A 16,231-nucleotide genomic window follows, 5' to 3' on the forward strand; every position below is an offset into this window, starting at 1 on the left:
TTGAGCTCTGTCTCTTTCCATAAAGGTGGTTATGTGGATTCATCATTTTGGGTGATGGAGGGAATATGTAACTTTACCTTCAACCCAGTAAGCAAGAAAAGACGACAGTGATTCTCAGTTTGTTGGCATCTGTCTGTCTCGAGAGACAATGGAGTGCGTCTCCAAGCTGTGTTAGGCTGTGTTGTGCCCTGGGGCACAAGCCTGGGCAGTGCATGGAGGTTCTGGGCTACCCAGATGACAAGACCCCCCACCACTTGGCCTCACTGATGTGATCCAACGGAAAGCAGAGCAATACGTTTGACAGCCGCTTGGCAGCAGAAGTTGCCAGAAGGCACCACCCACCTGCCTTTGGGACTTCTCAGGTCCAACATTAGGGTTTTCCATGCTTGATGGTTCTATGTTGGGTGGCTGTTTGTTTTTATCTCTTCACTTCAGAGGTGATATGTAAACACTCTTTGCCATACAGTCTTTGCTCTGTGATAACCCTTTCACACATACAAGTCATTCACCTGTTGTGGTCATCCCGGGATGCATGGAGAAACCAGCAGCACATAGAAAGGTCAAAACATGCAACACAGCCTTTCCCAATGTTTGCCAAGCCCTTCTCTTGAACCTGCACCCACTGGAGGAAATTCCACAACCTCAGTAAGCAGCGTCTTATATTAAGGGAAACATCCGGAAATGGCACAAAGCTAGTTGGTGTAAGACAAACCAGACAAACGAGGAGCTGGCTGAACTGGCCTAAGCCTGGCAGAGAGAAATCAAGCTTTTACAATAGTGTTTGAGTTACAGATAGGTAGCCGTGTTGGTCTGCCATAGTCAAAACAAAAAAAATTCCTTCCAGTAGCACCTTAGCTGTTTTACTACAAAGGAATTTCAGAAATAGACTGGAAAGAGAAGCTGCTGAATGGCAACTTATTACCAAACTTAAAACCATGGAGAGACCTGGTCTGAACAAAGACATTGGATTCTTATCTCATTATACATGACAAAGCCATTTTTCACCTTCTCACCCCTTGCTTTTTCCTGTAAGACCTATTGCAGTCGTTAAGAGTCGTCAACAGGCTCATCACAGCTATCTGCCAATCACCCATTCCCACCACCCTTCTGAGTAATACCCCTCCCCACCTTCTCACTATATAGAAGGGTCTGGTGACTTCTGTTTCAGTGTATCTGAAGAAGTGTGCATGCACACGAAAGCTCATACCAAGAACTAACTTGGTCTTTAAGGTGCTACTGGAAGGAATAGTGTTTGAGTTACACCACCCTTTCTGCCAGCTTAATTTACCCTGGGTGGCCAGGTCACATGTCCAAGCTGAATGGGCTTAGGTCAGGATCTAGCCCAAGTCCCCGCTCTCTGGTCCTGCCTCTGCCACTCCTCTGGAGTGCCCCATTATCAGGACTTAGGCTGCCTTGATATCCACTGGATTTGGCTCATCTGGCTGGGTCCCAGCTGAGCTGAACTGGGGAAAATATGCTGGCGTATCTCCAGCTGAGCCAAGGAAGGGGTGTTATACTGGTGTATCCCAGCTATGCTTGGAACCTCCCAGCTCAGCCAGAGATTTGCTGGATCCTAACCCCACTCATGCTGGCTCCTAAACCCACTATATTCTGCAGTGGGTTGCTACCAGACTAAATAAATTTTAGTCAATGAATCATATAAATTAATCAAGCAAGTTGATTATTAATAAAATAAATTTTGAAGTAAAAACTGCTAATTATGACAGTAATAACAATGAGATTCCTGCATTGCAGGGGGTTGGACTAGAAGCAATGGTTATTCCTTATTTTTCTGTGCTCCCCCCACCCCATCACTTCTATTACCACAAAAAGTCAGGTGGGGTTTTTTTAGAGGTGGGTTTGTTGTGCATGTGTGCCAAATCCATTTTAAATGTGTTTGAATCCCACCTAAAATAGCAACAGTTTGTTGGAGAATTTGGCAAGGAAGATGCTGGCAAAGCCAAAGGTTTGTTTGTCAAAGTATTGAAAGAACGGAATGAATTAAGATTGAGAACTGCTTAGCTGGAAGGTCACTAAGCATAGATAGCCAGCCCTGAGATTACTGGATGATATGTTTTTAACTGAATCTGTTTTGATATGCTTTTAACTATAACTGTTTTAGAATGTTTTAACTGTTTTAGAATTCATTGTTTTTTAAAAAAAATAAAATTTGTGAGTGTGTTTACTGTCCTAGGCTCCTTCAGAAGGGAGGATGGGGCATAAACTAACTAAATAAATGTACACCATCCTTGGAGGAAAACTGGGATACACATGGAATAATAATAACAATGATGTGCTGCTAGAGAATTGCTGCAAGAAAAGAAATTTGGAAAACAGTGCTCCATTTTGTTTTCATACTTGTTCTCTGTTGACCATGTGGTCCAAAGGGTGGCCAGTGTAGGATGGAACATAACCAGAAATCCACAGTACTGAATTAGTTTTTCAAGCAAAAGCCCCTCAGCATATGTAAAAAGCAATCATTAAAACACACACACAAATGAGCAGATGTGGCTCACAGCAGGGAGGTGCAGATTTCTATGGGAAGACAGAGTAGAAGATGTGGAGACCTTTGTTGTGGTCCCTTTGGCAATCTAAGTTAGATACTCATGTTTGGTGAAATCAAAACCAGCAAGCAGATTGATTGCTAATTACACAAATCAGCATATACTATTCATTAGTCTGTGTTATGCATGTACTTGGGTACTTTCAGCTTTCTACCCAAGTCCAAACTCACCCTTGGAAGGGTGTCACCTGCTCCCTAGTGGCAAGGGAGAAGGGTGGAGGAAGTGGTGGGTGTAGCATTGTGGGACCTGCTGGCCGGTCCTTTTGGGTGGCTAAATGTTGAGCTCATGACCCATCATCCTCACAGAGGCCCACGTGCCGAATTAGTTACTAACCTGCACAACTCATCATTGTCTTGCTGTTGCAGTATCCTAGAGAAATTATGAGGAAGCTTTAGTTGTGTAGAACATAGTGGCCTGCCTCTGGTGAGCATAGGGCAGCAGGAATTGCATATGTGCACCAGAGTGCTGTGGAACAGGTGGCTTCCCTCTTACCTTCTGGGTTAGGGGTGGGGGAAGCTCAGGCCCTCTCTGGCCTTTGGGAATCTCCCCAAGCAACAGCCCTCACTGGCCCTGCTCCAGACCCTTAATCATCATTCATCCTGATTTACTTGCCAAAGCTTACACAGATTATATATTTATTGAGCATTCACCCTGCTTTGTTTGTGGGAGAGTTAGATGACAGTGAACGTTCCTCCTGCAATTGTCCTGATTTGCTTGTGGGGTGTCAATATGTTTTCCTGTTAATAATTGGTTCATCCCACACTTTTCAATTCCTTTCTACATCACTTTCCTAAGTGCAAACAATCCTTTTCTTTTTTAAAGCGGCCCTGTTATGCTAGGGTGACAAGAGCCCTTTAATCCATTGTAATTGCACATACCTCCTGATAAGCACCTATAATAGAATCATAGAATTGGAGAGTTACAGTGGACCATGAGGACCATCTAGTTCAACCCTCTGCAATGCAGGAATCTCAACTAAAGCATCCATCCAACCTCTGCTTAAAAACCTCCAAGGAAGGAGTCCAACACCTCCCAATAGAGTCTGTTCCACTGTCAAACAGTTCTTCCTGTAAAAGAGTTCTTCCTAATGTTTCATTGGCATCTCCTTTCTGGTAACTTGAATCCATTTGTACGAGTCCTACGCTCCAGAGGAGAAAACATGCTTGTTTCATCTTCCATATGATAGTCCTTTAGATATTTGAAGATGGCTATACTATCTCCTTTCAGTCTCCTCTTTTCCAGGCTAAACATACCCAGCTCCCTCATAAGGCCTGGTTTCCAGACCCTTGATCATATTGATTGCTCTCCTCTGCACACATTCCAACCTGTCAACATCCTTCTTAAATTGTGGTGCCCAGAACTGGACACATTATTCCAAGGCACAATAGAGTGGTGCTATTACTTCCTCTGATCTGGACACAAGACATCTCTTGATGTCTTTAATCCCTCCTGCAAAATAGTGGCACTCTGGGGGTGCCTATAGCTTGCTTGTTGTTGTTCTTTGCCTAATTTACATGCATTTTGATATTTTGCTACCCAACTAGACAGATTAGGCTGAGTATTTGTCCTCATTTGCCTTTTATGAAAGGCCTTATGGGTCAAACTAGGCACTGATCCTCCTATCCACAGTGTTATTTCCCTCCCCCTTGTCTTTGAAGTGTAGGAATTAAATTCGTCCTGACAAAGTGGGTGTTGCAAAGATGAAACATCACACGTGAAAACACTGTCCTTTATTTCAACATGTACGTGAAGACACCAGCCTAATTTTGGGCCTTGGGTGCTAGACTGGTTTTTTCTTTTATATATAGGACTTATGGGTCTGCTTTCAAATGTAATCAGGAGGTTAGGTTTCTATTCAGGGTTCTGGAGTTAGGACTGGCAAGTTGGAATGATGTGTGTGTGATGTGGAAGCTCTGCGGGCATGTGTGTAAGTGTGATAAAAAGTGAGAACCAGAAGGAAGGGCTGCTAGACTGTACTTGCAGCTTTTGAAAGGTTAGGGCTTTTTGTTAGGGCTGGCAAACAGGTACTGGTCACCAAGCCTGAAAACTCCCCAAGAGACAGAGGAGCCCGGCCAGGGTCAATAGCTTTATGTGACCAGGTGGCCTGTTATTAGCCCTTTTGGATTGTCTGGTCCCTGCCAAGTTTGTGGTTGCAGCACCACTCTCTGGCCATCAGTAGTGGTGGCACTGAAGCACAGTGGTGAGCACTTCGACAATTCAGACAGGCTGTCCCTCAGGGTAGACTAAAACCCCTTTTCTCTGATGCCTTCACCTTCTGGGTGAACAAACTTGTTGTTTGTAACTTGGAGAAACATTCAGACACAATTCCCACACCTGAAGCAGTACTGCCTGGAGGCTATACCATATGACATTAGTGGATTTGTAGTTTGACTCTCAGAATACCTCTGAGTGGAAAGTCTTCCTCCTCAAGGTCCTTTAGAACAGCTCCTGCCACCTCTGAACATGGGACAGTGCTCTCAACGGATGAGGTGGCCACAACCCATTCTGTAGAAGGACTTAAATATTTAGCAACCTGCAGAGCACGAATATAATGAGCTGCTTGATATTGTCACAGGCCAATGCTTCCTCTAGCACGCTGCTGACAGTGGCTTTCAGAGTCTGATCCAGAGGTCTTTTTACGTACTGGTACCTAAGGTCCTTTAACTGCAGGTGCCAAGAATTAACCCTCTCATGAGCCCTCTTCAGGCAGCATGATCTGTCCCCATGGAAGCAGTGTCGTGTGTGGCAGAGCAGGGATAAGCATCCTAAGCTCTGCTTTCCTCCCTGTCACCCTCTGCAAGTTGAAGGGGGCATCTCCAAAGCAAGGTGCCTCCTGTACTCATGGAAACTCACCATGCGATTTAGAGCCCAGTCTTCAGTAAGTACCGGAGGCTTCCTGCTCTCATGGAGGGCAACAGAGAGGAGCTTATTGTGCTCCCCCCACTCTCCCCCCCCCAATGATGCTACTCACATGTGAATAAACCCCCAAAGCAGACTAGGGATAGAAAAAACATTTTTGTCAAACAATTGCATTATAATCTCTGTGCTATCACCTCTCATGCAAAAGCAGAACCCAAGGGTTCCATTCCCCAGCCTAGTGCCTCCAGGTGTTTCGGGATACAAATCAACTTTAATTTTGCAGCCTGTGTTTGCTGGTATGCAATTGAATCCCACCCACCCTCCTCTTTTTCAGGCTAAACATTCCCAACTCCCTCCTACCAAACTCCCTCATTTCATTAATATTGCTGGTTAGTTGGGTAGGTTGTATCTGCAGCTGTGGAGAATTTGTAGAGCTGATGTGGGGAACTTGTGGCCTGCCAGATGTTGCTGAACTCCAGATCCCACCATCCCTGACTCATGGGCCATACTGGCTGGTGCTGACAAGAGTTGGAGGCCAATATCTGGAGGGCACAGGTTCCCCAATCCCGGCTTACAACGCAATCCTAAGCACGTTGCCTCAGAAGTAAGTCCTACTGAATTCAGTGGGGCTTACTCCAAGGTAAGTAGGGTTAGGATAGCAGCCTTAGAGGTGGATAAGAGGCCTCTCGGGCCCTGCTCTTGCTTCTAACGAAAGGCAACTTCCCCCAACTCCATGCCTTGTGTTTCTCCCCTCCGCAGCATGAAGTTCACACCAGCTGCCCTCTCAAGAGCGCACAAGGTTTAATTAGTGCTCTCCAAACGCCTGTGACGAAGGATGCAACACGAGGTTAACCCACGTGCAGCTGCCAGTGGCTGCTTGCTTCTTTCCCAGGGGGACTTCTGCTTCGATTCCTCTTCCCTCCTTTCCCAGAAGAGAGGCAGGCAGCAGGACCACATCCCTTTGCCCACCCTGGAGGATTCACAACTCGGCTCCAGTAAAAGCTGAGGCCTGTTCCAGGGCAAGGCTTCTTCCATTCCTGCTTGCTTATGCTGGAGACCAGAGCCCCCTAACAATGCATGGCATTGCATCTTCACACCTGCCTCATGAGTCAGCTCCCCCCTGCATGCAGTTATTGCCCAGGGAGGCTCCATTTTGCCCAGGCACTGCACACTCCCCTGGCGTGAGGGCAGGGGCTCTATGAGTCAAGCAGCTTGTCAGAGCTTTTTTATAACAATACAATTAGGGGCCTTCTGCGCTTCCCAGCTGCATGGTGTGCTGGCTGCCCTCCTACCTGCCTTTTAATGACCCTCAGCACTTCCCTGAGCAGGTGTTAACAAACTGCTGGATGTACTTTCCACACTAAATGCTGAGAAGCAACTCGTGTGTGTGTGTGTGGGGGGGACTGCTTAGCAAACAGCACCTTTCTTTCAGGCATGGAAGAGCAAGGACTCACCCACACTTCCACTTGTCCCAGGCCTAGAAAGCATAGGCCTGGGCTGTTTCTGCTTGCCCTGTATTTTCCAGGCACGGGTCCAAGGGCTTCTGTCTTTGCACGGCTACTTTCCCCTGGAAAACCCACTCTTTAAGGCTAAATCAGAGCAAACATCAATCCAGAGAAAACCTGATTGAAGTTTGCTCTCATTCAGTAACCAGCAGAAGTGCGGATGAGCTCTAAGTCTCTTTTGGGTTTGTGGCAGGCTTAAATTTTGTCAGGCTGTACCCTTGGAACTATTTTCAGTGTACTAGACTCTTGAGCATGTCTGGAGTGCCCCTGTTTCCTCATTGAGGCTGTGTACAGTGGTCGCTTTTCATTTTAAGAACTAAACTGCCAGTAGGCTGGAGCTCTGTTCAATTGGCATAGCCAAGATTTTTGTTGGGGGGGGGGGCAGAACCTCAGTTTGCTATGTATTTTTATTGATGGGGGCCAGCTGCCCCTCCCTGCCGCTCCCTGGCTATGCCCACGATCTATTCCCTCAACTTATGCATGGATATTAACAGATAAACAGTGGTCATGGAATCACACCTGCCAACCCCCAACCCCAAGCTCCTGCAAAAATTCTTCTTTCTCCAGAGCTGTGATGTCCTGCCTTCTGAAGCGGAATTATAAACATATAGTCATCAGCACATCAAAACAAGTCAATCCACCCATCACATTTGTATTTTGCTGTTCTTCCAACAAACTCCGTGGGCACCTTGAGCCGACCTACTTACTGAACGTTCATCCTGATTTAGTTTACAAAGAGGTTGGATTATATTGGTCTTTATTGAGCATTTGTTCTCATTTATGTGTGAAGTGGTTATGCAAGAATAATTATTCACTCTGCATTTGTCCTTATTTGCTTGCAGGGTCTTTATACATTTTCCTGTTAGTAGTCATTCACTTATCCCACATGTTTCAATTCATTTCCCTGTCATTCATCCTAACAGCAAAAAGTCTGCTTCTCTTTTTTTGAACTGGATTTGTTATGCTTGGGTGAGTGAACACTTTAATCCACTTTAATTGTGAAACTAAATTTCCAGGACACATTTGAATCCCTCCTGCAAAATAGTGACAATATGGAGGTGGCTGGTGTTGCTTACATGGGGGCTGTCCTATTTTATCCTCACAACTCCCCCCCCCCCCATCCCCAGGTTAGGCTCAGAGACGAGGATTTATCCAAGGCTCCTCTTCGTCCCCCAGATGGACAAGCTGGGCATACTAGCCAAGTGGAGAGCAATAGGGTTGTGCACCTATTGTTACATTCCAACCATTGAAAAATCAGAATTTGTGTACACACACACACACACACACACACACACACACACACACCTCCATCCAGGAAAGAAAAAGTATGATTACAACAAGAATATGTTCTATACAAGCAAAAGCCCTTGAGAGGGTGTGTACTAGGGCCACTCTGGGGTGTGTGGCTTGAGGGAGGTGCATGGCCCAGACCCAAGATGGTGGGCCAGGTGGAGAGGCCTGGAGGTTCGCATCAGCTCTGGGTCTTGAGGTTCTCCACTCCTGCTGTACATGATGCCCCATTGCAAAAACTCTCTGAGAGCCTCATGGGTTGTTGCTGATGTTTCCTCCCAAAGTATTTCACTTTTGCCTTTCCCCCACCCCAACACACAAAGACAAACAGCAGATGCATTCTGACAAATCCACTTAGACAACTTGCTATTTTCCTGACTGTTTGGGTGCAATGAAATAGCGATTGGCCCCTTTAAAAATGTTGCAGTGGAAAACCTCTTGGCCCATTACATAACTGATGTTTTTCCAATATGTCCATCACATCCAAAAGACCTCACAACAACCTGTGAAGTAAGTTAGCCTGGAAGATGATGCCTACCAGACACCTGGTGCGCTTCAGGGCTGAGTAAGGAATTGAACCTGGGTTGCCCTAATCCAGTGCTCTAACCACTGCACCCCACTGACCCTGGCCATGCTATGTGTGGCTGAATACATAACCGCTTAGGGATTTTATTGCTATTAAGCAGTAGGTAAAAGTTGTGAAATAAATAAACTGTATGGGCGTATGTATGTCCTGTTCCTACATGCCAGTCAGACAGGTGGGCTTGCTGCCATGATCCCACTTCCCATAACATATATTTACTGTAAGCGCAATAGTGCACATCTGAAAAGTCCATTTGCCAGGGTCGGTTCAAGACCCTTTGGCACCTCACTCTGCCTCATGGCTGGGCCCGCCCTGGCTTTTGCAGTCATGTTATGTTATACAAATTCAGCTCTTTATTTCTTAGCCAAGGGCCACCAGCAAATCATACAGTAGCACAATTTAAAACATAGTGCATCACTGAGAATATAATTAAAACAAACTAGTAGCATAATCCATTGTAGTATCTAATCCATTGCAGCATTCAGTATTTTCCCCCAACAACGTTAAAACTACAACACTGCAAAAGTGTAACATTCACTACAGAAAAAGGCTCCTGCTCATTTACACTTTAGCCCAGCGCTTCCAGCAACAGAGCTGACAGTCCTCAGCCTTGCTCCAAATCGTGCTGGCAATCAATCTTATGGGATTCGGCCCATTCTTTTTTAATAGACAAAACCACAGAAAGCTAGCTAAGTCAAATATGATCCTGTGGGTCTGGTTTGTCAGCAAAATGACCAATATTTCACCACCTACCCAATCCTTTATGTCCCCCAGCCATTTTTGCTATAAATTTCTGCCTAGGGCAATTACAAAGACTGTACTGCAACACAATTATGTTCCAGAGTTTCCACTGTTGGTTGTCCACACTGCTTCCATAGCTGCTCCACAGAAATCCCTCTGAGCCATCCTAAAGTGACTGCAGAAAGGAAATTGTTTAGTGTTGCCAAGCTGATTAATCTCTGGCACTTTGGTACCTATGTTTTGTTGAATATGGTGGAAGGGAACTCATGTTATCCAGGCTTGGGTAGAAGGGAGATGTTATTTGGGTAATAATCTCTGCCAACAGCTCATGAAAATCCACATCCATGATATGCTGTCTCATCACATTGAGAGCTTTATTTTCTCCCAGCATGAACATAAGATGAAAATCCTATCCTGAAAAATCCTATACTGGCTATCAGATTAATGGCAAAATTTAACCCAATCAAAAAGGTTTTAGCACCTTCTGCCAGTGAGCATATCTATATTCCATACTCTCTAAATGCAGAACCTGTTCACCACTAGGCAGGCAAAGGCAAGTATCCAGACAGATGGTTTGGCAGTGGGTGAGAAAGTAATTAACCCCAAAAATCTTGAGTCAACATCCTGACCGCAGACTCCCACGCCCTGCCTGTGAGGGAGTGCTACAAGGAACCAAAGCATTCCTTTAAAAAAAAAATATTTATTACTTTTCAAACTTACAAGAAAAGAAAAAAGAAAATAAAAGGCAGGAGAAAAAGACAAAATAGAACAGACAAGAAAAAAGAACAAGAGAAAAAACAATACAATAAACAATACAAAACACAACCTTAACACTAAACTGAACAAAACAAAACAAAACAACAACAATTTAAAAACATATAGCATGCCATTTCATTACTCTATCTTTCATTCCCTTATTTCATCGACCTCCTCTCACCTCCCTTTTGGTATTCCACTTCTGTTAATTGTTTCAGCAATTCCTTTCCATCTTTCTCTGTTTTTATCATTATGAATATCTTAACATATTTTTAACCTTATTTTCCATTAATACCAAAGTACTTTTTTATTCTTAACTCCTTATAACATTTCTGCTAAAGCCATAAAGTTTCATTCCAACAATTTTCAAACACTCATTAATTTTACAATATTTCTATATACAAACTTTAAACCTTCCCAATCTTCTACCACCATCTCTTCTCCCTGGTCTTGGATTCTGCCAGTCATTTCCGTCCATTCCATATAGTTCATCAACCTGGAGATCTTCTGTCCAAGGCTCTTAAATCTTTTCCAAGTCCCTTCTGCAATTCTTCTTCATATTCTTTGATGCTGAAAATGCTGAAGAGCAAGTCTCGGGGGGGGGGGCGACCCAACCATGCCCCCATTCCCTCTCGACAGGCCAGCCAACTCTCCACAGCAAGAACCAAGGTCCATACAATATCTCAAATCATGTTTCAAGGCTCCTCCAGATCCAAAGGCCCCCACAACTCCAATCACCTCCTGACCCAGATTCAGGACCCAAAGGTCAGTAAATCCCTGCATGGAAGAGTCTATCCAACCTTCCTTCTCCAGTCCAAGCAGGGCTCCAATCTTCAAATTCTGACTTTTTCTATATTCATTCATAAAAGGCCTCCACTTATAGTCCTCGATTTGCCTCTGTAAGGCTCTGGCTTCCACTTGTATTACTTTAGGTTCAACAACAACAACTTGCTCCTTCGTCTTCTCCCCAGTTTGTCCTGTCAAAGTAGGTTCCTGTGTCAAATCCTGAACAATTTCTGTATTGATGGTCACTTTTTGTCCCAAATTTATCACTTTTTGTTCCAAGTTCTCAAGTTTGATATTCATAACATCCGTCTTCTTGTGAAGCTGTTCCAACGAATAGCTTATCTTACATAAAACAGTCACTAAGGCTCCTTCTGTCAACATTCTTAAAATCCAAGGTCAATCTCTGATTCTCACAGCTCTTATCTTGCAGCTGGAAAGAACCCAGCTCCACTCTTGTAACAGTTTCAAAAGCTCCCTCTAGAGGGAAACAGTCTCCACTTGTATCAATCCTTTCACAATTTAAACTATAAAGTTAGTTTCAATTTTCTGTTACTTTTCCTCCTTTTTAAACGCAGAAGAGGACAATGGAAACAATATATTTCTCTTATTTAGCCATCTGTCAACATGCTTTCTGTTCACAGTCAATGAACTCTCCCAAAACGTCAATTCTGCTGGCAGCCCGTTTCCAGGTTCAGAGCAGTGGTAATTTAATTTTTCACTCTCTCCTGCAGGCTTGCTAGGTCCAAAATTTTCCCCCTCTTCTCCCGCTTCCAAGGGGGGTTTAATAGTTTTAACCGATGGAGATTTAATCCTTTACGAAAGACTTTCCAAGGCTTTAACTTGCAACATCTTTGCTTCAATCTATTTACAAAAGAGGAAGGCGGACTTCCTGTTTAAAACCTTCCCGTTTCGATGCCAAATTAATGAATCTAAAGATCCAATTTTCCGATCTACTCACGGGTAGTTGTTTAAAGTCAAATTGTCCACAGGAAAAAGTCAGCGCTCTTTGGCAACAGCGATGCGGCTTCACTCCGTGAAAGAAGCAGTCAATTCGAAGCACCGTGCCGCTCACCCCACTTCACTCCGGATCCCCAAATCAGGGTTTCCCCACGAGTAGGAGAGGCGCAAAAGGTGCCAGCTGAATCCCAGATTCACAAGCTTCTCCCACCTGTGATTTCAGTGGGTCTCCGCCGTGGCGGTTCAGACCCTGATTTCCACGGAGCAAATTCCTCCCGATGGGAGGAACTCCGCCATTGCCTGGAGGCGCCAACCCGGAAGTAGAACCCAAGCCTTCCACTCCAGTCATGAAGTGTCTTCAAAAGAATGTAGAGCAGAGGAATTATGTCACTGAACTATGAATAGTTTTACTTCTTGCCCGGAATCATTGGGCCAGGGATGCCAACAGGATTTCCTGGGCCTAGTCCACACAGTCTATTGACAAGAGCTACTCACCCTCATTAGCCCCTTTGAGCTTCTGCTTCCTGCCCCATGCAAACTACTAACCTCACTTTTGATCTTCACCATCCCATTTCTGAAGGCTCTTCTGTTTTGCAGTCGTACTTTTCACCCCTTTTTCACCTTCCCTCCTGTATATATGCCTCCTGTGCTTGCTTCTGTGCAATCCCCCTTGAACACAAACCATGCCCCTGGTAACTTCCTGCATCTTCCTCCTTCCAGGCATTATGTTAAATGCTGATCATGGGATCCTCCAGTCTGGAGCTTGGCCTTTGCATTTCTGCATTATCCACGGCTTCTGGACCAACCTTGAGGGTAGCCCCACATACAGTAACCAATTTTCAAGGTGGTCAATCACAAACAAACATCTTCCCAGCTTAATCTAGCCAGTGCAACCAAGCTAACATTCAGATAGCTAAGCGGTGGTTTGGTGCAGATCAAGGTTCCAGCCCAACATGAACGCTGAGCTGATATGCACTGAGACACTTGCTGTTGGCTCATATAGAGGTGGCTACACATACTTGGCCAATTGTCCACCTTTCCTTCGAGAAACCATTAGGAACATTCTTTTTTAAGAGAGAGTGAGTGAAACACATTGTAGCCACTACCAATTTCAAGAAGGAAGAGTTTCAGGAGAAGCTGTATCTTCTGTTGTGCAGCATATTCAAGGCCTTTGAAATATTTAAAGATAATGGGATGGAATTCAACATCACACTCTTTGTTTGCTCCATCTGGGCAAACATTTTGGTGTTCTCCCCGCCCCCAAACCTCGAGTCAATTGTGGTGTGTACGAAGGGAGAGGAGGACGAAGCCCTGTTGCACAAGGGATAGTCCTTGCACAGGACTTCCACTTATGGTGCTCATTAGATCAATCCCACTCAAGAGTCACCAGATAGGATGTATGTTTGCATGCCATGGACCTCTAATATTAGACCTAGTGCTTCTGAATGAATCCAGCACCACTTATGGCTACTTCACACATTTAGGCTCACCACTTGAAGTCTGTAGCAACCAATGATGACTCAGCATGTGTGAATGAGTCATCACAGATGAAGTGCAATTTTCATACCTCCTTATGCCATCCAGCCCAAGCCCACCGCAAGGAAGCTTCCCTCTGGGCCAGTTCAAACATGCAGCATCAAATGGTGATTTGTATGCCTAAATGCACCATCACAACCAGTCAGACACCATCAAGGACCTCACACCCAAGACCTTTCAGTGGAGTAACATGGTCACACCTTCATCTGCCAGTCCCCCAAACTGCACAGTAACCACGTATAGTGGAATCCCATACATGCATGTGTGAACTATGACACAATCCTATGTGGATTCACTTGGAAGGATGTCCCCCTGTAATCAGTGGGCCCTACTCCCATATGAGTGTTTATTGTAAAGGCTGCCATCCTAAACACAGTTACATGGGAGTAAGTTTCATTGAGCTTAGAGCAAGTGTGGGGAACATGAACTGTTCATCTTGTGTCTGCACTATGAAGATAGACTTCTGTTCACAGATGGGTTACTTCAGAACAGATGAGTCTTAAAGCCTGCCTTCTCTCTCATCACGCTGAGACAAAAGAGATGCTGCAGCCATGATTTTCTGCCCTGGCTGCCTGAACTAATTACAGTCAGTGACTGCAGAGTTCTCTGCACTTTGATTCCATGTGCTGAAGAACTGAGTGGGGAGGACAGAACACTCTCTTGACTCGGACTGCATCTTCTAAGACTGCTTAGAGTGCTTTCAACTTTCGTTTAAAATTTGATATGCACAAACTCCTTAGGACTAATGCAGACTAAAAGCACAGTGTGAACACACCCCGAGAACCAAACAAGGAGAGAAGGGGCGTGGGTTTTTTATATTATTATTAAACCTTTGATCTTAAAATCTACAACATATGATTTCTGGCTCTCAGCAAAAGGATGAAAGCAAGGATGGAGGATGAAATGCTGTTCCAATGCATGCTCAGAAAGTAACATTTGAAATGACAAAGTCCCTGACTACTTTTTGAGGAAATGCAAAAGACTGGTGTAGCCTCCAACATTTTCCCTTGCGAAAAATGGTGGGATAGGTATCATGCCCCAGTTGCTGCCCTTGGATTCGGAGGATGTGTTCCTTGTTGTTGTTTTTTTAAGAGCTCCAGAGCCTCAAGTAGGGCAGTGTACCCATTACCGCTTGCTATGGCTCCACTGCTGGTGTTTGAAGCTGAGTACACATGACACTAGCCACAACCCATAAGTATCCTACAACTTCTTGAGAAATACTGCTCAATTTGCTTTCCCTTATACCAGCCTCCATCTGATTGCAAACCAGAAGCTACAGTTAAGCTGCGGTGCATAGAGTTCAGGAAGCCATTGCTCATCCACAGATGCCTGCATATGCGCAGGCGGCAACTTCAGTGAATTGGAGCTGAATTGGAGTTCAGCACAGGGAAACAGGCAATGGGCATCATCTCTGGACTGAACAGCAGCATAAGAATGTGACTTGAAACACAGCAGGGGAAACATCATGTCTCTGATGTGCACATAGTATTGCTTTGGAGTAGCAGCTGCATCCCCCTCCAATGCCTGCCCTTCTCCCTCACTTGGGCCTCCTCCACTTTTGTATGAGTCTGAGCAGTTTTCTCCTTGCCCTGCTCCTTTCCCAGGGAAAACCAGCTCCTTAGTGCTCAGAGCAAATGTTAATCTGGAGAAGATCAGAATTGGCTTTTACTCTGATTGAGTGCTAAAGAGTGGTTTCAGGACAAGAGAAAGTATGGACAAGCCCTCAGAGTTGTCATCTTCAGTCCAGGAGACTGCCTAATTTGAAGAGCTCCAGGGCAGCAAGTCTTTATGGAATAGTTGTGCTTGCCTTCCTGGTGTGTGGGTGGTTAATTCGCCTATCCATCTCTCCTGCCTGGTGCAGCAATATTCATCTTACAGCAAGCAGGAGAAGGTGGTGGTGAACAGGCTGCTTGAGGAGTGGGTAAGAGCCCCCATATCTACAGGCTGGCACCCTGACTTGGATCTCTTAAAGCTTACAGCTGCAGTCCACATGTCTGGAGCAGGCAGTACAATCTGCTGAGGATGTGCAGAGATCTTCCCAGACATTGAAAAGGGGGTGGGGTCCACCTGAAAGCAGAACTGCCCTGCCAGATCAGCTCCAGTAATAATCCAGAGTAAGCAGATGCTCTTAAAGAAATGGGAGTGCCAGATCACCTCATCTGTCTCCTGAGAAATCTCTATGTGGGACAAGAAGCTACAGTTAGAACTGGATATGGAACAACTGATTGGTTCAAAATTGGGAAAGGAGTACGACAAGGCTGTATTTTGTCTCCCTGCTTATTTAACTTATATGCAGAATTCATCATGCGAAAGGCTGGGCTGGATGAATCCCTAGCCGGAATTAAGATTGCCGGAAGAAATATCAACAACCTCAGATATGCAGATGACACAACCTTGATGGCAGAAAGTGAGGAGGAATTAAAGAACCTTTTAATGAGGGTGAAAGAGGAGAGCGCAAAATATGGTCTGAAGCTCAACATCAAAAAAACGAAGATCATGGCCACTGGTCCCATCACCTCCTGGCAAATAGAAGGGGAAGAAATGGAGGTAGTGAGAGATTTTACTTTCTTGGGCTCAATGATCACTGCAGATGGTGACAGCAGCCACGAAATTAAAAGACGCCTGCTTCTTGGGAGAAGGGCAATGACAGGCCT

General features: G+C 45.0%; 1 protein-coding gene across 3 annotated transcripts in view; it reads left to right on the forward strand.

Moving 5' to 3' along the window:
• NXPH4 (neurexophilin 4) overlaps positions 1-16,231 on the forward strand; it is a 78,463-nt gene that overhangs the window by 54,727 nt on the left and 7,505 nt on the right. The window lies entirely within an intron of this gene.

This window comes from Podarcis gaigeae (genome assembly GCF_964106915.1).
Source record: "Podarcis gaigeae genome assembly, chromosome: 2".
NCBI lineage: Eukaryota > Metazoa > Chordata > Lepidosauria > Squamata > Lacertidae > Podarcis > Podarcis gaigeae.